Source organism: Mesoplodon bidens (assembly GCF_964165515.1).
Source record: "Mesoplodon bidens genome assembly, chromosome: 19".
Taxonomy (NCBI): domain Eukaryota; kingdom Metazoa; phylum Chordata; class Mammalia; order Artiodactyla; family Ziphiidae; genus Mesoplodon; species Mesoplodon bidens.
In genome coordinates, this window is record NC_138179.1 from 22958128 (window position 1) to 22980232 (window position 22105).

General features: G+C 51.8%; 1 protein-coding gene across 2 annotated transcripts in view; it reads left to right on the plus strand.

The window, feature by feature from the left end:
• NTN1 (netrin 1) overlaps window positions 1–22105 on the plus strand; it is a 194336-nt gene that overhangs the window by 144451 nt on the left and 27780 nt on the right. The window lies entirely within an intron of this gene.

Here is a 22105-nt window from a genome sequence, read left to right on the forward strand (position 1 = left end):
ATGATGGAAGTTACTAGACCTGCTGCTAGATCCTGATTTATAATCATTAATAAAGAAACACATACATTACGTAACTGTACCATAAACCTGGGGTTTTGGAAATATTTGGGTTAAGTGTATTTCAGTATTGATTATTTTCCTTTGTAGTCCTATGGATTTTATTTCTGCATTTAAAAACATTACTGTGAGAAAGTAAAGATATCACTGTGACGTCCGTGGACGTCCTTGGTACAAGAAGGGTCACCCAGTCCTGGCTTTGGGTACAGAGAGGGCTCGGAGCCTGGCTGGAGGGGGCACCAGGAGAGCAGGCCATGCTGTACCCAGCGCCCTGGGCCTGCGGTCACATGGGGCTTTTGTGTACTGGTACTTGGAGTAGGAGTGGGAATGGGGGGCAGGAATGGTGACAGTGGGGCCCTGCAGGGACATCGGTGTCAGCTCTGGGAACCCCTTTGCTCCTCCCCAGATCCACCTGTTGGGGAGGACTGGGCACCCATGTGGTCACCTGAATACTTTAGTTTTTAAATTTTTAAATTTTTATGTTTGGCTACGTGGCACAGCCTGCATGATCTTAGTTCCCTGACCAGGGATCAAACCTGCACCCCCTGCAGTGGAAGTGCAGAGTCTTAAACCACTGGACGGCCAGGGAAGTCCCCACCTGAATACGTTAGAACAGACTGGATTTTTTTTTTAATATTGGCCATGCCCTGGGAACTTGAGAGAAAACAGATTCAGAACTTGGATGTGCACCATCACCAAACAGCCCTCAAAGAGGAGAGGATGGAAAATTTCAGGGAGTGCTGGAGGCTATACCGGGGAAAACCAAAGATATTTTGGTCTTGGGTTGTTGGGCAGAGTCTTCTGTCACCTTTGGTTGAGCTCCGGGGGACACTTACAGGAGAAATAGTGCTGGGAAGGGGATGAAGGAAGCAGCATCACGGGTGCCTGGGAGGCAAGATGAGGAAGCTCTTTGGTAAAAACACAATAAAAGCAACAGCCCAGTTAGTTCAGCTCGGGTAGAGCAGTTTTGAAGCGAGAAGACATTTCCAGTTAACATAGTCACGATTCTTGCTTCCTTGCTGTGACATGAGTCCCATCAGAACTCACCGGGGCTGAGAATACAGCTCATCCAAGACCAAGGCATATCTTCACCCTCTCTCTCTCTCTCTCTCACCCCCCATTTTTCTGGTCCTTGCAACCTTGTCTTTAGGTTTCTTGCAGTGGTTTTGGCTTTTTCTTCCACATTAGAAATGGGCAAATGGAAACAAAAATAGAGGAGAAGCAAAAAACAACTCATGAGATTTCTGTACACACCACAAGAAGCTGGTATAAAACATGCAACGATCTCCGCTCAACCAGACAAAAGATTCCTGGGCAACTAACAAACACTTGTAGCCTTTTTCTTTGAGAAGTCTTTATCAACTCAGTTAACTTTCCTGACTCCTTTTGATTCTGTCACTGTTTATTTCCTTTCTTCTTTCTGGACGTTTAAAAACATGGTTTAAATGGATGCAAACAGTAAATGAACACCCTTTAACAAAGTGCTTTCTCCACAGAGGGGCTAAGTGAGCAGGTGTGATTCTTGCTGGGCTGCTGTGTCCTTGGCTAGACCCTTTGTGACCTTCTCTGGGTCTCCGAATGGTCAGGATCTGTGATGCTTTTTCTGGAGAACTCGGGCCAGGTCTAGACTGCGGGCGCTGGGACTCTGGGGTCTGCCACCACAAAGAGGCCCTGCTCTCATCTCAGCAGGAGGGACGTTGTGGGCAGGAGGCCAGGGGGCCCCCTGGGAAGCGGGGCCTGGGAGCTCAGTACTTCCAAGCCTGTCGATTCTTGCAGTGTTTGAATAGGGAAGGCCTCCGTGCTGGGCTGCCTGAGAAAAGCTTGTTTACTTTTGCCTGCGGAACAGAGGAGAATTAATAAACCAAGAATTTGTCCTGAAAGCTGATGGACATAACCTCACCCTGAACCCATCCCCTTGAAGGGCCAGCTCACTCCGGGAATGCTGTCCACCTGCTCGCTAAGCTGGCTGGTACCCCGTCTTGGGGCAGGGAGGCAAGGAACCCTGGGGCCAGGAGGCAGATGGGGCCACTGGCTCTAAACCTATCTACTTGTGGTTGTAGAGACCTCCACCGCCTGCCTTCCCTTGCCCTGCATCAACTCCGAGGTAGCTGTCAGAGTTCGGTTTGTGGGGGGCATGTTGTTTGGTTTGTGGGGACCCCTTGGTTTAGCAGCAGTACCGTCTTGGAGCCGGGAGATCTGGGGTTGATTCTCCCCTGGCTGTGAGGCCTTGGACAGAGCAAAGACTTCTCTTTTCTGCTTCCTTGAAGGATGAAGGGGTGGGACCAACGGTCCTGGGCCCTCCCCGCCCTGCTTCTCCTGGGAGGATTGAACTTCTCCTGCTAATAAGCTTTCTGCTTCCTTGTAAATGCCTGCTTGCGCCCCTCCCCCCTCTGCTGACCAGCTTCTTCCACGGGCCTTGCAGGTCCTCATGAGCAGAGGCACGCAGGTAAACAGTTAACACCTGGCTGGGGCGGGGCCCGATGTATAGCATTTGCTGCTTTCCCTGGTGTAAACGGCTCCCACGTGGGAGCCCACGTGAGCCTCCCACGGAACGTAGAAAGCCTGAGGGAGGAAGGGCCGCCTCTGAGCGGGGCCAGAAAGCTGTTGACTTGAGCTGGCCTCCTGGGCTGGAAGGGGCACGGCTGTCGTCCGAGTGGAAGCTGGACCCAGGATGCAGGTACGAGAGCGAACAACCGGCTCCTCTCCGCCGCCCCCACCTGGGTCTGGGGGCCACCCTCTGGCCCAGTTGCACTCACCCCCTTTGGGGCCCCGAGTGGTGCCCTTTGCCAGCTGCTCCAGTGGTCCAGCGGGGGGTGGGGGTGGCTTCTGAGGCCCCCCGGCAGCCGTTCGGGGGAGCCTGGCGGCTGAACCTACGGGAGCCGCCCCGCCTCAGGTGCTCCCAGGTGTGGGGTGGGAGTGGGCTGAGAGATGTCACCTCTGGGGGCCTCGCAGCACCTCCATTTTTTTCATGGAAGACAATTGGGTTTTTATAGACCTGCTGCTGGATAAGCTTGGATTGTTCTCATTTTAGGCTTTGGTTTTCCAGGGTAGGGGGTAGGTTGGGTGAGTAGAGGAAACGAACTGATAAGAGTTGAACGCAGTACTGGCCGAGTGTTCGGGCGGTGGGGGTGGGGGGAAGGGCACTGAACTGGGAGTTCTGCCAGATCTTGTTTCCTCCCCTGTGAACCGCGGTCGTGATAACCCTGTGGTGTACGGTTGTGGGGATTAAATGAGATGCTCTGGGTAAAGCCTTTGGTTCAGTGGCGGGTTTATCCTAAGTGCTCAATAAAAAAGCAGTGGAGGGTCTTCCCTGGTGGCGCAGTGGTTAAGCATCCGCCTGCCAGTGCAGAGGACGCGGGTTTGAGCTCTAGCCGGGGAAGATCCCACATGCCGCGGAGCAACTAAGCCCGTGCACAGCAACTACTGAGCCTGCGCGCTAGAGCTCGCTAAACCACAACTACTGAAGCCCGTGTGCCTAGAGCCCATGCTCCGCAACAAGAGAAGCCACCGCAGTGAGAAGCCTGTGCACCACAACAAAGAGTAGCCCCCGCTCGCTGCAACTAGAGAAAAGCCCACACGCAGCAATGAAGACTCAATGCAGCCAAAAATAAATAAAAATGAAAAAAAAATTTTTTTAAAGCAATGGAATGCCATGGAAAATACAAACACTGCAGCGTATGGAAGGGTTGAGCTGAAGTCTCTTAGCCCCTCACCAGGGATGTGAGTTTGCGTGAGGACAGGTGTAGAGAGTCAGCCAGAGGGAGGGCTCGTGAGAAGAACTTGATTGGAAACAGGTGGGGCTGCCCAAGGCAGAAGATGGCCTCCTCACAGACTGTAAGACCCTGTTAAAGACTGGAAATCAATTCAAGGGCTTGACTTCACAATAGCCAAAAGGTGGAAACAGCCCATTGTCTACCTTTGGGACAGAATGGATGGTGGCAGGATGGGTAAACTCCATGGGGTATATCCAGACAATGGAATATCAGGCAGCCATAAGAAGGAATAAGTACTGACACATGCTATAACTTGGATGAACCTTGAAAATACTATGCTAAGTGAAAGAAGCCAGACACAAAAGGCCACACAGTGTATGATTCCATTTATATGAAATGCCCAGAATAAGCAAATCCAGAGACAGAAAGATTAGTGGTTGCCGAGGACTGGGAGGCGGGAGGGATGGGGAGTGACTGTCTGATGGGTACAGGCTTTCCTTTTGGTGTGACAAAATTCTGAACCTAGAGAGTGGTGATGGGTAACATTGTGAATATACTTAATGCCACTGAATTGTACATTTAAAAATCGTAAATTTTATGTGTGTTTTACTACCTTTTTTTTTTTTTTTGCGGTACGTGGGCCTCTCACTGTTGTGGCCTCTCCCGTTGTGGAGCACAGGCTCCGAACGTGCAGGCTCAGAGGCCATGGCTCACGGGCCTAGCCACTCCGCGGCATGTGGGATCTTCCCAGACCGGGGCACGAACCCGCGTCCCCTGCATCGGCAGGCGGACTCTCAACCACTGCGCCACCAGGGAAGCCCCTTACTACAATTTTTTTAAAAGTTGAGTTTTTGAGGTCAGAGTACAAGGGTGCAGGAAATCTGGTTTGTTTGGGGTGGACTGGGTGGAGAGCAGGAGCCCTGGGGACAGGGCGCTGGGGCTTGGGCAACTGTGGGGGACATGCTTGCCTTCCTGACCTCTTGCTCCCTGGGAGACTTTTGAGGCTGGGGGGCCACTTAGTACCTCCCCACTTCGTCTCCAAGCAGAAATAGTTCAGCCAACATGGGGGAATGGCGGACGCCCTCTGTTGCCTTCCAGACGTATGGCAGTGGCCGTGTTGCCTAGTGTTACGTTGAAAAGGTCTGACTGCACAGCCTGTATCCTTTTAGGGTCATCTGAGGAGGTTGTGGTTCCCTGGGTCCCAGGTAAGGGAGCCATTGGTACTCCTGGTATAGGAGAAAGGGACCTGTGCATCCATGGCGGGGGAGCTAGGATCACCGACCATAACACTGGTAAGCAGCTTGTGCCACTTGTAAGGAGGTCTGTTAATTGACTGAGTGCTGATTGGTTTTCAAAAAATGGTGTGACCCAGGATGTAGGGCTGTCTGGGATCAGCTGTATGAATAAATGGCTGTCAGCTAAGTATTATCCCGGGAAGTGTTTGGACCAGACCCATGAGTAAAGATAGATCGATTCTGGCTAAATGAAGGAGGAGACGACATTTATATAATGCTTGCTATGTGCTCAGCACTCTTCCTGATGCTTAGCCATTTAATCATTTCTTCCACCCAGATGAGGTAGATACTGCTGTTACCCCATTTTACATAGGATAAACTGAGGCACAGAGAGGGCAGTGAGCTGCGATTCCAGCCAAGGTCTCCTGGCCTCAGAGTCTGTGACTGACCTTAACCTCCCCATCATCATTCTGCCTCTCAGTAGTCATGCTGGTTGGTCAATTTAGGGTAATTTAAAAATATATAAATATATATATATATATATATATATATATATATATATACACACACACCTGACTGCATGGTAACATCCTACCAAGAGAAGACAAACTTGCGTGTCCGCAGGGGACCTGAAACCAAGGTAGAGATGGAGGTACAGCCAGTTAAAAGCCACTGTCTTCCACAGGTGCCCGTTAAAGTGGCCCCTGGGAAGGAGGGTGGTTGGCTAGGGGCGCTGGCGTGGCTGAGGCCACAGGGTCTGGGCTTGGGAGAACCAATTAGCAGTGACCCGTCCCTTTGGTCACAAGGCAGCCGAGGGAGACGGGCACATGGATCAGCTTATACCTGAAAACAGGTGGAGGATGGAGGTGGGAAGGGCCTCTCTGCCTTCCTCAGAGCCTTGTAACGTGCCTGTAGAGAATCAGCTGAAAACTGTTAAAACTGGTGAGAGAATTCTGCAGGGGGACCATTACAGAATTAACATACAAAGGTCGGTAACTTTTCCTATGTATCAGCAATTACAGAACCATGTCATAGCAAGTGAAAAGCATAGAATGGGATATCTGGCCTGTAGTTAAGTGTTCGATGAATGTCAGTTTTTTAGTGATAATGGAAACAAACTCCCAATTAGAACAGCAACAAAAATATCAAATAAACAGAAATAAATGTAGCAATAAAAGTACAGATGGTATTTTTTTTAAAGGGTAAAACTTTCCCAAGGGACAGTAAAGATCTTACCATGTTCCGGGAGGGCAAGACTCAAAATTGGAAAATGTCAGTTCTCCCTGAAATCTGTAAGTTTAACATAATTCTACTCAAAACATCTCAATTGGATAGGATGTGATTCTTAATAGCCAAGAATGTTTTTAAAAAGAAGAGTGATGACGGGTGACTTGCCCTAACAGATTTTTTAAATATTATAAACAGGATATTTACGTTTGTGTGATCCTGGCATAGGAATAGAGAAATCACGAAAGCTGAGTAGAAAGTCCAGAAATAGACTCAAATATAAACATAAGAACTTGTGTATGATAAAGCTGTGATCATAAATCAGTGAGAAAAAGGATGAGTCCATTGGTAAACGGTGCTGGGAAAATGGCTATTTATTTTAAAATAATAATAAATTTCTACTTCATGCTGTGAACTCATAAATCCCAATGTATGAAATGTATCTTTAAAATGAATTCTTGGGACTTCCCTGGCAGTCCAGTGGTTAAGACTCCGCGCTTCTGATGCAGGGAGCGTGGGTTCAGTATCTGGTTGGGGAACTAAGATCCCACATGTTGTGGGGTGTGGCCAAAAAATAATAATAATTAAAAAAATAAAATGAATTCTTGAAAGTTCTAGAATAAAGTATATCAGTATCCGTGTAATCTTGGGGTAAAGAAGGCTTTCTAGATAGGATACAAAAGCAAGAAATCATAAAGGGAAAGATTTTAACTAGATAAAAATAGAAAACGTCTATACCTCAAATCTCTATAAGCAACATAAGGCAAACTAAAAGCTGAAAAACATAAATTTTTAACATGGATGACCAAAGATTAATATCCTCAATAAAGAACTTTTACAATTCACTGAAAAAGAGATCCTAAAACAAAACTGAGCTGAGAGAATGAACTAGAAATTCAGAGAATTTGAACAAATGGCAATAAGCATCTGAAGTATTACACTTACTAGTAATAAAGAAATAATATTAACAAGAATACCATTTTAAAAACCTTATTAGGGCTTCCCTGGTGGCGCAGTGGTTGAGAGTCCGCCTGCCGATGCAAGGGACACGGGTTCGTGTCCCGGTCCGGGAAGATCCCACATGCCATGGAGCGGCTGGGCCCGTGGGCCGTGGCCGCTGAGCCTGCACGTCCGGAGCCTGTGCTCCACAACGGGAGAGGCCACAGCAGTGAGAGGCCCGCTTACAGCAAAAAATAAATAAATTAATTAAAAAAATAAATAAAAAATAAAAACCTTATTAAATTGACACTATTTAGAAAACAAAAAGTAATTCCCAGTGTTGAAAGGGTTAGGGAAACAGGCATTCACCTGCTCTGGTGATGGGAGGGCAACGTGGTGCCAAGTTTATGAAGGGCGATTTAGCATCATGTATCAAAATGTATCTTTAGCCTCATCCTTTCACTTCTAGGAATTTAGCCTAAGGGAATAGTGATGTGTCGCAAGACTTTGCTCCAGAGGTAGCTTATTGCAGCATTGATCATAATAACAAAAGAGGGAAACGACTAAATGTCTTTCAGTAGCATTTTAGTGACTCACTTATGGGATATCCATATAATTATGTTGTAGGAGAATTTTTGAATATGAAATGAAAAGATACAGTATATTTCCAAAGCAGATTATACATCTAATTACACACGGAGGGTCCACTTTGGTGAAAAGACTGGCTTACAGAGCTTTTCAAAGAAACTATTTCATTGTGCTCATATATTTCGGTAGTTCTCAGCCTGGGGCTGTTTTGCCCCCATGGGACATTTGGACATTACTGGAGATACTTTTGGTTGTCACAACTAGGGGGAGGGTGCTACTGGCATCTAGTGGGTTGAGGCCAGGGATGCTGTTAAATATCCTGCATCGCACAGGGCAGCCCCCATGGCAATGAATTATCCAGCCCCAAATGCTAATAGTAGTGCCGAGGTTGAGAAACCCTGGTGTATTTTTACAGGATGACATCCATGTGCTCTCTCCAAAAGTATTAAGGCAGGATGTTACTGCTGCATTGGACCCGCTCGTTTATTAGCTATGCATCATATTGAAGTAGATGCCGCTGAGGGCTTAGAAAGTGAAGTTTTCTGAAGTCAGCAAACGTTTCCTGCATGATCACAGGAAGTGCTGTGCTCACATATAGCCAAGTGTTTGCCTGGTCCTTTTTCCATGGTGAATTTTAGCCCAACCTAATACGACATTTATCCAAAATTCTGAGCTTTACTATATATTACTATATTTTCAATTAGTGTATTTAATTGTTTATTAAAATTTTTATCATGAAAAATCGCGGAGCAGTGGTGAGAATAGAGTGGTTAGACCTCCACATTCATATCACTTCGATTTAACATCGTGTCCCATTTACTTCAACAATTTTTTTTTTGCTGAAATATCTTCCAAGAAAAGCTTAGACGTTATGACATTTCACCCCTAAATATTTCAGAATTCCTCTTCTGAAAAAGAACATTTCTTACATCTTCTCAACAGCATTATTACACCTAACGAAACTAACAAAAATTCTTTAATATCATCTGATGCCCAGTCCACCTTCCAGCTTTCTTGGTCATCCCCCAAATGTCTTTTACAGCTGGTCTACTCCATGGTTTAATTATTAAAGCATTCTGCAGTCGTGAGCTACACAAGGTATTATATTTAGAAGCTCATCAGGGTCCTCGAGGTGGGGAGGCTTGGGCTGCTTCTGAGGCTAGAACGCACGTGGAGTGATGTGTCGGATGAAAATTGCTACCCAGGTGTTACCTATCACCATTGTCAACTTCATGGTCTAAAGGAAAAGGCATGGCCACGTCTGGCCTGAACTTTGGGCTTTGGGGCTGGGGGTGGGGTGAGAGCTCTGGGCCTCCTTTAGGGGAGTGTCCCCAAGGAAGGGGCACCTCCACAGCAGAGGGGACAAGGGAGCCAGTCACCATCATAAATCCTTGCCACTTCCCTCCGTGGGAAGCAGAGGGTGCTGGAGCTAAAAGCCGATCAGCTGTGACTTCAGGTAGGTGCCAGCGGGGCCGGAGAATTCTCGGTTGTGGCGCTGTCTTCTGTGTTTCTGGTGTGGCACAGCATTCTTGGCCTGTCCCCGAGACGGTTGCATTCATCAGATGTGCTCTGGGGGTAAAACAGCCTCTGGTTGTTGAGCCCGGATTTCCTGACATCAGCCCAGTTCCCCAGAACCCTCCGGGAAGGGAGCAGAGGCCGAGCCAGGGCACATGGAGGCTCTTCTCTCGAGCGGGACCTGCCCACTCCACCCGCCCTGGCTGGAGACCAGACTGATCCGTATGTGTTAGGTTGGACCAAATGGAATTGTCATTTTCTTCGACCATTTGTGACCCACAGAAACGGCAGTTTCACATGGTACGACTTGTGTTTCCATCCACTCAGCCAGGAGACCCTGCTCTGGGCAGCCTGCATGAACCAGTTTCTCCCTCTGTCTGTCAGTCTGCCTGCCTGCCTGTCTCGCTCTGATTTTCTAGACTGTCTCTCTATCTCTGGGTCTTCCCTCTGCCTTTGTCTCTGTCTCTCTTCCCCACCACCTTCCTTATTCCCTCGCTTTCCCCATCTCCTCCCCCTTCCCCCTTCCCTTCCCTCCCCTCTTTGGGGCTTGCACAAAGGGCCAGGGCAGAGGTCAGGCTGGGGTGAGCAGGGCCAGGGGAGAGCCACTGGGGGCCTCCCCCGGGGAGCACAAAGGAAGCCATTTGCATGGGGGGTTTTGGGACCCGCATTGTTCCCCTGTGGCTGGGCTTTTGCAGGTGGAGCTGCCACCAGCCTTGGAGGAGGATAAAGGGATGAGCTGGGAGGCCAGAGAAGCCTGGGGGAGGAATATTTAGCCCTTCTGGGAGCTCTTCCCACCGGGGACTCAAGGGGGATGGCAGATGGGAATGGGACAAGTGACAGGTGTCAGTGAGAGAGAGGATTGGAATCCCCAGGACCCGCCCTGTGTCACGAGGATGTCACAGGGTCCTTGACTGCAGAGGCTGGGGGTTGGGGGCGTGCAGGCTGCAGAGCTAGGCTGAGGCAGGGTGGATGCCGAGACCCCATCCCCACCCTGCAGGGTGGCCCCCTGCCCAAAGCTGTGCCCGGAACCTCCCTTGAGATTCCTGTCCAGGTCGTGGGCTGGGTGCTGGTGGGAGAGGACACACAGTAACACACTGTGCCGGCGTCACAGTCCGTCCCCTCTCTGGATTGCTGTTGGGCTCGGCCCCTGCAGAACCTCAGATGCCACTGAACTTAGTAAAGACCGCCACCCCCAACCCCAGAGGTGGTCCCTTTGATTTATTAAATACCTGCTGGATTTAAGACTACTCCAGACTTGATAATAATAGTAGTAGTGATGCATTAGTCCACTTGGGCTGCCATAACAAAAGACCGTAGAATGGTGGCTTAAACAACAGAAATTTATTTTCTCAAAGTTCTGGAGTGTGTTAAGTCCAAGATCAGGGTGCCAGCATGGTTGGGTTTTGGCAAGGACCCCCTTCTGGCTTGCAGACTGTCGACTTCTTACTGTGTCCTCACCTGGCGGGGAGAGAGCTCTCTGGTGTCTCTTCTTTCTTTTTTTTTTTTTTTTTTTTGCGGTACGCGGGCATCACACTGTTGTGGCCCCTCCCATTGCAGAGCACAGGCTCCGGATGCGCAGGCCCAGCGGCCATGGCTCACGGGCCCAGCTGCTTCGCGGCATGTGGGATCTTCCCGGACCGGGGCACAAACCCACGTCCCCTGCATCGGCAGGCGGACTCTCAACCACTGCACCACCAGGGAAGCCCTGGTGTCTCTTCTTATAAGGGCCCTAATTCCATCCTCATGGGCCCCACTCCCATGACCTCATAGAACCTTAATTACCCCTCAAAGGCTCCTCCTCCAAACACCATCACTTTGGGGGTTAGGGCTTCAACATGGGAGTGTTGGTGGCACACAGTTCCGTCCATGGCAAGTGGTAATGACAGCAGGTGTTAAATGCCATCATTAAGAGCAGGGATTTTGAGTTTTTCATGACCCTCCCCCCACCCCAGTGACCCAATTAAAGCATCCTGCAGGCCACTTGATAGCTTTGGGCTCAGTCTTCTCAATGAAATGAAGGTGTTGGGCTAGTGATCTGCTCGGCCCCTTCCCACTCAGTGTTTCCAGGTCCCAGCTAGTTGGAAGGCTGGTTGGGAAACTGTGATCGCGGGGCCTTATGGTCGTAGAACCCGGGTGGTGCCTTGGGGGCTCTTTCAGGGCTGTGTTGAGGGGACCCTGAGGGATTTGGACCAGGAATGGTGCCCAGACCCAGGGGAGGGAAGGTGAAGAGGAGAATGGATGGGGAATGTTGTCTGCCCACTATGCAGGCGTCCTCCCTGCTGTGGACATGGACTTTCAGTGTTGGAAGGACCAACGTGGCCTTGAGGTGGACGAGGCTACCAGCTGCCCCCTACCACGTGATACGCAGCACAGACTGTCCCCACCCCCCAACCTACCTCCTGTGGAGCAGGACTCTCTTGCCGCCTGTCTCGCTGCTCCTAAAGCTATAGGTGTGGCCTATGAAACTAGTCCCACTCTGCCCTGAGGCGTGACCACACAGATCAGGGGCCTTGTGTCTTTTCTCCCCAGGGCAGGGCTTTATCTCAGTTACAGCAGTGGATCTGCATCTGGGGAGGCGCAGTGGGGCACTGCCTCCTTCCAGTTCCTTCCATGGGAGAGGTCAGCTTCTCCCCCAGGGAAGATGATAGCCAGTGTGATTTGCACTGTTTTGTGGGCTCTGCTCAAGAGTAAAGTGTGCTGTAGGATCGAGGAAAGGAGAGAGCTGTTTCGTTTGCAGAGATCGGAAATAAATCGGGGTCTGAAACGAATTTATCCTGTGCTAAGAGGTATCTGAAAATGAGTGGCGCGCTGGGGCTGGTGCACACCTGCTCCCAAGAGCTGACTGTCAGTATCTCTTCCCAGCTCTGTGCTCAGGGCATCCTGCTGGCAGTTTGAAATTGGCCACGCTGGGAATATTTACACCTTGGAAATCGGCACAAGCTACGAATCAAGGCTTTTTCTTCCCAGAGAGCAGGTGGTTACACATTTCTTAGTGTTTCTCTTGAAAGGCATCCTGGGAGTGGAGTTTTGTCTCTTGATACCAGTAGGAAACTTAGAGATAGCTCATCCGATGTGGCCACCACATTTGACAGATGGGAAGACTGAGGCCCAGAGGACAGCGACCTGGCCGAGGTCACACAGTGGGTGGATGGCAGAGCCTAGGTGAGGACCCAGGTCTCCCATCGCCCAAGTTTCCGTGGACCATAGTGCCTCAAGCCAGCATCCTTTCAAGCGGTGCCCTGTGAAGAGAAATCAGACATGGGGACTTGGAAAAGATTCCTCTTGCTGAAGAGAGGTGAGAAATTCCTAAGTGTTTGGGGCAGCAGATTTAGTGAAAGCTGCTTTAAAATTTCCTCCAAGCCAGGCTGGGTTAGATTTCCACTCATGGCCACCCTACCCACTCCCCCAGCAGGTGGGACACAGCCTTAGTTTCCTGGCATTCCTTCTGTCCCGTGAGGTCACCTCCTTCAGTCCCAGGGTTGGAAAGTTGTACTCCAGCATCTAAAATCGCCCTGCAGGCGAGGACATCTTCACCAGATGGAGAGACCTCTGAGAAGGTGGCGGTGCTTTCAGGCCCGATAATCTAGGATTGTCTTGGCTCTGGACTTCATCCCTGTCCTTCCTCCTCTTTGTGGCAAAGGTATTGCTGTGGATGGGGGAAGAGGTGCAGTGCCAGCCGTTCATTTGGGTTGTCAGGGGCCCCAAGACAGGGATTCTTGTGACATGGTTTATTGAGAGGATGTTCTCAGGAGAAATTAGTAAGGGGGTGAGGGGGGCAGGCCAGGGGAAGAAGCTAGGAAAACGTGCGGGTTCAAAAGTCTGGCCTCAGCCTGTTTCCATGGGCGGTCTAGACAGTGAATCACCCCAGAGAAGTTGTCCTGCTTACAAGCAAAAGGGCTGGGTGCCTGCCCATGTAGCTGGCCACTGGCTGTGGCCTGCTCACTGGGATGGGGCGTGTGGATGTTTCCAAGCAGAGCAGTTTCCATGAGCCAAGGGCAGGCCTTCAGAGGAAGGGCAAGTGTGGGCTGGTGGCCGCCACCTCCCACAGCAGCTCTAGGTGGGTGTACTGGTCCAGGAAAGGGGCTCTGGGCAAGGCACCCACCACGTCTGCTGTACTTGGTAAGTTATTTGGGGGGAAGGCAAGTTTTATTGGGATTTGGGAACCACCTGTGGATTTCTGTTTTGTTCACTCCCCAACAGCCTATGCTGTGGAAAGGCCTGGTGGTTTTTCTCTGGGGCCCATGTCCTCCCTCTGACACCAAGCCAGTCACTCAGTAAAGACAGTATTGAGATCTCTCTCGTATCTCTCTTCTCTGCCACGTACACACTGCTGCTGCTGTCCTAGGTCAAACTCTCTTTACTTCTCACCAACGCTGTATTGGTCAGGGTAGGCTCTGTAAGAAGCATCCCGACGGTCCATCGCAGGTGTTCCTGGCTGGGCGGCTCCCTTCCAGGCAGTGAGTAGGCCCGGACTCCTTCAGTCATGTGGCTCTGCCATCCCCTGGGGCCTTGGAGTCATTGGTTTGGAAAGACAGTGCCTATGGGAGCCCTTTTCCGTGCAGGACTGAAAGCGTCTGCATCGCCTCTACCCACATCCCATGGCCGGACTCGGTCACACGACCACACCTCACACAAGGGGGGCTGGGTAATCTAGTCTCTCAGCCCAGGAGGAAACTAAAATGGGGTTTGGAAACTATATACAGTCTTCGCCACAGACCTTTTGTTCACTCTGCTGACTTTGGGGTGTCTGTGGCCACCTGGCATCAGGGTGCCACAGTTAACTGGCATCAGAAAGTGATGGTGAGCTCTGAGGGCCTTTTCTCTATGTAGGAAGCCATTTAGCGCAGTCTTGGCCGGGGGGTGGCCATCCTGCCCGACAGCTGCCCAGGTTGGGGTGTAGCCCACCCAGGGAACTCAGCGGAGGTGAGACCTCATCGGCACTGGCCTAACCAGCTGGGCTCACCGGCCAACCAGCCAGTGGGGTGGACACTGCAGGACTGCCAGCTTCCCTCTCTTTCATGACTTTCCCAGGAAGCCCAGCTTCTCCTCCTTCCCCTGTGCCACTGAGTCACCCTTCAGCGCCGACGGCAGCTCCAGGCTGTGTCCACTGCTGGCTCTGGCTGGAGAAGCGTATCCATAGCCAACTGGATCCCCGTTGGGACAGCTTTGTTTCCCCTGCCGAACACAAAATCCCCTGTTCACTCAGAGAGCCGACAAGGAGACCCTGTGGGGCCGGCCCTGTGGGAGCAGAGAGCAGTGAATGCAGCGCCCCAATGGCTTCAGCTTATTAAAGGCGGATACACAGGCTAACCCTGCCCTCCGAGCGGGAGACAGAAAGGAGGGCACAGAGCTGTTACAGCGGATTAGCGGCTGCAGACTGACGGAGGCAGGTGCAGCCTTTTCTGCAGTTTGGAAGGGTTTATGAAATACTGATCCCGTGCTCAATAAATCCTTCCCTTGGCCTCATCCGGGCTACAACCTGAAAATGGGGATTTCTTGTTCAGCCAGGCTTGGGAGCGGTTTTGAGTCTCCCACCCCACCCCCCAGCTCCTAGCATTCCTTGGGAATTCCGACATGAGGATTTGTGCACTTGTCCGTTTATACATTTTCTTTTTCATTCATTCATCAGATGCACATTTCCTGAGGGCCTGGTTTGGGGGTCTGGGGTTCCAGAGATGATAGAACGTGGAGTCCTGAGTTCAAGGGACCGCGGTTTACTAGGTGAGAAAGATGCCCGAATAGATGATTCTAAGTCAGATGGCTACCTGTTAGAGCAGAACCAAGTGTGCTTGTGTCAGCAGATACCCCCAGGGCTGTCTCCAGGCCTCCCAATGTCAGGCTCTGCTAAGAGCCTGCTGGGTCTGTTCCATACCCATTCAAAGCCTCAAGTCCCAGGTGGCTCATCACCCCTCCAGGTGGGCGGCTGTCTCCTAATGGCCCCGAGAGCAGATAGGGAGAACCAGTGGCAGAGCTAGAAGTTTGGGGTCCTCAAGCAAAACCTCTGGAAGGTCCAGCTCATGTGGCAGAAATTGCATCTTGGGAAGTGGCCGAACTTGCATCTTGGAAAGTGGCCAGGGGCTGTATTCCTCTGGCTCTGATGAGGATTTGGTTTCTACGTCTTTCCCTCATAGAGGTGGGGACCCTGCCCCCATCTGTCCCAATCAGACATCCCTCATCCAGCTGGGCAGCGCATCTGCCAGCAAGCAGAAATCTCTACCTGTGTTCTCCACCAGGCTTTACAGGCTTCACCTCCTGCAAGCGTTTGGATCTTTGACAAAAGGTGTTGGAACTTGTTATGTGGCTCGGGGTTTCAACGTGCACGTTGTAGTGGGGAGAGAAGGAAGCGGGTGGTTGGGACCTCAGGGCTACGGTAAAGCCTGACGTCCAAGGGTGGAGGCACATGAGATTAGAAGGTTCTGAGTTAACTTGTCCCAGGGCCCAGGTAGCTGTTTCCCAGCTTCTACCAGGAGCTGGTGCTTGCGGGTGCCGGGAACACAGCTGAGGGGTGCCTCCCACAAATATGGCCTCGCCTGCAGGTGAGAGCTGGTTAGTCCGTTGACCACCAGAATTGTACGGGAAGCTTCTCCCAGTGTGAACTTCCCAGTGGCGGGTCAGGGCAGCCCTGGGGGGATGTGTGGGAGTCACTGCCTGGCTCGAGCCCCTGAGACACACCCTTCTCTGGCTCCGATACCCTTTGGTCTGTGGACGGTGGGTGCGAGTTCGGGCAGCACAGGCTCAGAGGGTGCCCTGTAAAATGGTGAGACAGATTTGGAGCTCCGGCTGGGAACCTCGTGTCTGGGGGGCTCCTGGAGACAGAAGAGATGAGTAAGAAACAGAAGCCTGGTATAAAAGATAACCTTGGCTGTCTTGTTAAAACCTAGACATGGGGCTTCCCTGGTGGCGCAGTGGTTGAGAGTCTGCCTGCCGATGCAGGGGACACGGGTTCGTGCCCCGGTCTGGGAAGATCCCACATGCCGCGGAGCAGCTGGGCCCGTGAGCCATGGCCGCTGAGCCTGCACGTCCAGAGCCTGTAAAAAAACAAAAACAAAAAACAAAAAAAAAACCTAGACATGTCCAGGTGGGGAGGGCAGGGCAGGGGTGAAGTCCACTGGCCTTTTGGTGACCATCATCCTCTAGGCCCTGCAGTGGCTCTTGGGGAGGACAGCCGTGCCTCTGCCTGGAACATGAAGACTCCAGCACCTTCCCTGGGGGACATGGGCTCTATGGTGACCCGAAGTATATCCAGAATTCTTTCCTTCCCCAAAGCAAACGTGGTACCTTCGTTCTCCACTTGAGAGGGTAGGGAGTCTGGACTTGACAGGGAGGGTCTCTGTATCTGCTGTGGTTCTTGCATTTTTGTGGAATGAGTGGCCCCCATAAATACGGTTTCCAGATGCCATAATTCGTTATAATGCCACGTAACTTTTTTTTTAACCATTTTGGATGGAAATCTTTCCCAAATGTATTGCCAGCTTTCCTGCCATGTTAAGCAACGTACATTGAATGTGATTTAACTCCTCAGGATGATGCAGCCATTGCAAAAAAGGGATTATACTGTAAACAAGCTTTTTCAGCCGTTTTAGGACTGTTGGCCTCTATTCAAAATGGTCCTTAGGTATTCTACATCTGCTTTTCATAGTTTTCTGCCTCTTCCTTGCTCTCTGCTAGCCATTCTTCTTCCTGCCAATGGGTAGCTCACCAGAAGGTCCCCCCACCTAAATATAGGTCCCAGTGTACCATGTTCTGGGAATGGTGATAATGACATTTATTATCCGTGTTTATAAGTAAAAGATAATTAAGCTGTGAATGAAGATCTAAAGGGATTTCCTTTGTGATAGTTACTTGGCTGCTTCTAACCTCTTCCTTCCTGCTTCTCACCTGTATCCCAGAGAACTGAAAAAACAGACAAGGGACCTCCAGGTAGGTAGGGTTTTACCGTCTGGAAGCATTTCCACACTCAGCATAGATGTCCGTAAAGTAGAGGATACTGGATTTGCCTCTTCAGTTCTCACATCAGATGGCTGAGGAACAGAGAGGTTAAGAAGTGGGACCAGCATCATGGGGGTTCAGAAAGCCATGTCCTTGGAGTTTGAAGGAACCAAGAAGCTTGGGAAGGAGGGGCACTTCCCCCGAAAGTCTTGAGGGCTGATCTGTTGGTTAAACAGGTGGTTGGTAGACTTGTGCTGGGCTGTTGCAGACGATGGATCTAAGGATGTCTTGGGGGTGGGGGGAAGTCACAGAAGCAGGTGAGGCTCAGGTGATAGATGTCCTGTCCAACCCTAGGGTCAGTGGTGGGGCTGATTCAGATGGTGGGATGGCAAAGGGAGGTGCAAGGGTGAACTGCCTTTTAAGACCCCTTTCAGCTCCCAGAAGGTGGATTCCATGGCCTGTGTCCAGTCTGTCAGTCGGTGGCAAATGACAGAATAAACCAGGGATGGCAAGAGTGTGACAGTTTTCCCGCTGAGCCACAAGAAGCACCTGATTGAGTTCTGGGTCCCTTGGGTGCTGAGGTTGATTAGTAATGTCTGCCGTGAGCTGCGACAGGGAAACTGGAAGTGTGCGTGCTGCCTGCTTGCTTTTCCTGCCTCCACACTTGTTCCCAGTCAGCATCTCCTCCGGCAGCCATCGTGTTTTATTCTAGAGACAAGTTGCTCCTCATCAGGCCTTTCAAACTAGGACTCCAGTGTGTCATACCAGCTCTCCTCCTTTTCCTCCTCCTCTTCTCTGCCCAGGCTGTCGTTCGTTTCTAAGGGCCAGAAGCTCATCTGCTATTTTGGTGGGGAAGTACGTCAGAAACAGTTTTGGGAAGAGGAATCTAATCCTTGGGTGCAGCAGCTTCTTGACTGCAGTCTACCTGCTCCTGCCTTTCTCTGGCAGCCTGTGATCACAGCCATATTTCCTAAGGGCGTGGCTGGTGGGAGGAAGGACAGGGGGCATGGTGACAGAAGCTGGCTCTTTGGGAAGGGCTGTGATGGGAGGATGGCTGGGGGAGGGGGCAGTTACACAGGGCTTATGCCTGAGGACAGGAAGCTGAGAGGATGGTCCCTTGAGAAGGGGCATCCCCTGCATTGGGGTCGGGGGAGGTTAAGGCTCATTTCTCAGTCATCAGGTTGCCCGTGGCTTTGGGGGCAGAGACCACTCTGGGTGGCCTAGAGTGAGGAGTGGTTGGTGATAGGGAAAGTGTCCCCAGTGGCCATGACCTGGGACAGTGAACACTGTGGTCCTGTTTTCTCATGTGTGTGATGGAAATGGTGGTCCTAATGCTACCTACCCGGCCTCCTTACCGGTCATTGTGCAGCTCAAATGGGGTCGTGGGTGGAAAGTGCTTTGGCTGGAGCTGCCCAGATGTATACATCACCGTCCCAGCTGTTCGTGCTGAGCTCCGGTGTGAGCTCATGGATTGGACACACTCGCCCTCTGAGGCTGAGGCGGGATCTGCAGGCAGGGGAGAGGGGGACCCCAAGGCCTGTGGAGCTGGTGGCCGAGCAGGGCCTGGGACCATCTCCAGGGCAGAATGAATTCCCTCAGCATAGTTTACCCCAGCTGGGAAGGACTGAGGATGGGCAGCTGAGGGTCAAGAGAAGATTCTGGATGGCCAGGCACTGGTTGAGCCAGCCGAGGTCTCCCGCCCCGAGTCGGGAGGGCTTTTGCAGTCCCCAAGGCTCTGGGCAAGAGGCTTTAATCTAATTACATGCTTTATTTGAGCCAATTTGTTTTCCAATCCATCTTGTTCAGCAGGAAGAAAGCGTGCTGGGGACTCCTGGCACCTCTTGTACCCAGTGGGCCAGAGGAGCTGCTGTCCTCACGTGGCCGGTGCAGCCCCCCGGCCTCCCCAGCCCGGCCACCCCACCCCCACACAGGCTGCAGGCAGCCCTGGCCCGCAGGGAGGGAGCTTGGGTGCGTCGACCGCTTTCACCGGCTGCGGGAGGGGAAAAAGCCCGGCTTGCGGGTCCCCCTCATGAACGCCCAGCCCAGCCCAGCCTGCCTGTTCCACGCCCCGCTCCACAGCCCGTGCCCTTTGGGGGTCCCGGTGCTCCAGGCAGGACAGAAAGAGGAGCGGCTTCCGAGGCAGTGGCCTGGGACGAGGCTGCTCCTTCCCACAGGGCCCTCCCCACCCAGCTCAGCATCCCTGGCTTCTCCAGCAAGGGCTGCCCTCAGAATCCCAGGCCCGGGATGTTCAGTCTGCAAATGTATTTTCATAATAAGGCAGCAGATTTCGAATCCCTGTTATTAAAGTCCAAACAAAACACCAAAGCCCCTCAGACATCCCTGGAGAGGGGAAGGTTTGCCGGCTTCCGCTGTCCTCCCCAGGCGAGGTGCCGTTCTCGCCAAGCTGCGGCTTTCTGTGTTTCGCAGCATTTTCCAAAATTCTTTTTCCGCCCTTCTGAATCCTGCTTCAGGCCTTTGCTTTCCTGCTGTTTACACAGACTTGCTCCTCTGGGCCTGGGGTCTTCCGCCCTTGGACTGGGGGAGGGGTGCGGGAATTGTCGGGGCCTCGGGTCAGTTTGCCACACGGTGGGGACAGCTTTGTCCCCCTTTTATTCGACAAATATGTATTGAGAGCTTGTAAGTGTCCTGGGCCCTGGGGAGAGCAGTGGACAGGGCAGTGGCCCTGGCTGTCAGGGAGGGAAGCAGACAGTAAACAAACAACGCTGAAAAAATGTAAAACTGCACTGTGACAAGGTGCTAGGAAGGAACCAGATACCCTAAAGATGAGTTTGCTTTTGGGAACAGCCAACCATCAGTTGGTACATGCAATACATCGACTGAGAAATTGAAAAACAATTTTTTTTTTAAATCAGTATGCCAGGAATATAGTGAGATTGGTTTTCTTGTCATGGCTCCTGAATTATAGGAAAGATAATGACAACTAACATTTTTTAGTTTGTCAGGCTTCATCTCACTAGAACATCAAAGGATTACATGTTCTTACCCCATTTAATAAATGAGGAATCTGAGGTTCAGAGACATGCAGTCACAAGCCCAAGGACACACAGCTTAAGAGTCGAGAAGCCAGTGTTTTGAGTTCCTCTGTAGCCTACCTGCCAACTGCTCCCCCATCCCACAGCCCTGAAGCCCATCCGTGTTCCCATCCATGTTTTGAGATAGGCCATTCCCACCAGTGTACCAGATTGTATCCCAGGGTCCAGGGGGAGGCAGTCTGTCCCATGGACACTCCACACCCCAATGCAAGCTGGCAAAGACACTTAGAAAAGCCCGCACATCCAGAGGTCGGGATGCTGCTTCCAGGTGTCAGCTGTGAGTCCCGACAGAGGCATCCTGATTTCTGGTGCCACTCAAACCCTCTCCAGCCCAAATCATGCCCTCTTTGTTGTCAAAGATCTTAGCAGATTGAAAAGATGCCTGAGCACTTTACCTGGCCTTTCTCACGGGTGTCACCAGAATAATCCTGAGGGATGCTGTGTCTTTAGTTTGGGGAGCCTGATTTGTAGGTCTTTCTGAGCAGTCTTGGTATCTCACAGGGCATCTGCATTCAGCTTGTTTTACACTATGTTTGTGGCCATGGGGGGACCCAGAGTTTACGTTCCAGTGTGTTCCTTGGGTGTTCAGTGGTGACCCATCCTGTGCCAGGTGCTGGGACCAAGGTCCGATTCCCCACTGGGTGAGGGGGCAGACGGGTAATTCTGGACCATGGCATGGGTTCTGAGAGGGTAGAGGGCGCCCCGCTGTGCTTGGGGGCCTAGAGGAAGGCCACACAGCGAGATGACCCAGGAGTGGGGTCCAAGGAAGTTTGCCGAGGGGACTGGTGCTCAAGGCCAAGGCATGGTGGCTGAACCTGTGAGTGGCCCCCTGCAGAGCCTCTGGCTTCTCCAGTCTCTGTGGGGTTAGGTCTCCTTCTTTCCAGATCCTCTGCGCATAATAGGGTTTACCCACTTTCACTCACATGGAGGAGAAGATGTTACAGAGAATGGAGTAAATGTCCCCAGACTGTGGGCCTCGGGCAAAAACAAGGTCCTAGCTTTGGGCCTGATATCCTCTGCATCCAGGCACCTTCTTCCTCTGCCCGGCTCTGGGTCCATAGTATAGCCCAAGAAGGGATCTTGGAGGCAGACGTGCTCCTGTTGGGAGACGGGGCTCCGTCGCCCAGATCTCGGTCAGTTTTATAGATTCTGCCGAGGACCAGAGCCGGGTCATTCCATCTCAGGTCTGAGCTCTCCTCCTCACCTCACGAGGCCCCACCTTTCCCACTGCTCCGCCGTCATTCACCCCCTCTTCGTGGTCACTGAGCCGGGGCCTCTGAGGCCGCCTGGAGCCCAGCACACCCTGTTGGCAGCCCCTTCTTTTTTCTTTTTTTCTTTCCGGTACGCGGGCCTCTCACTGTTATGGCCTCTCCCGTTGCGGAGCACAGGCTCCGGACGCGCAGGCTCAGCGGCCATGGCTCACGGGCCCAGCCGTTCCGCGGCATGCGGGATCTTCCCGGACCGGGGCACGAACCCGTGTCCCCTGCATCGGCAGGCGGACTCTCAACCACTGCGCCACCAGGGAAGCCCAAGGCAGCCCCTTCTTATCCTTCAGGTTCCAGCTGAAAGGTCATCTCCTTGAGAGACCACCCCCAGCATCCCTTACCTGTCTCACCGCACCAAGGTTATCTCCTCCTGACTCCTATGAAGGGGCAAGACAGTTACTATCGGCACCACTACCCCATGTTACTGATGGGGAAACTGAGGCTTGGAATGGTTAAGGGCCACAGATCAGAGCGCGGGTGATGGGATCCCTTTTTACAGGACACAACTGCTTTCCCTGGAGCCCTTTGCAGGCGACTTCCGCTCACACCCTTGGGGCAAGAAGTGAGGGACATGGCCATGTGAG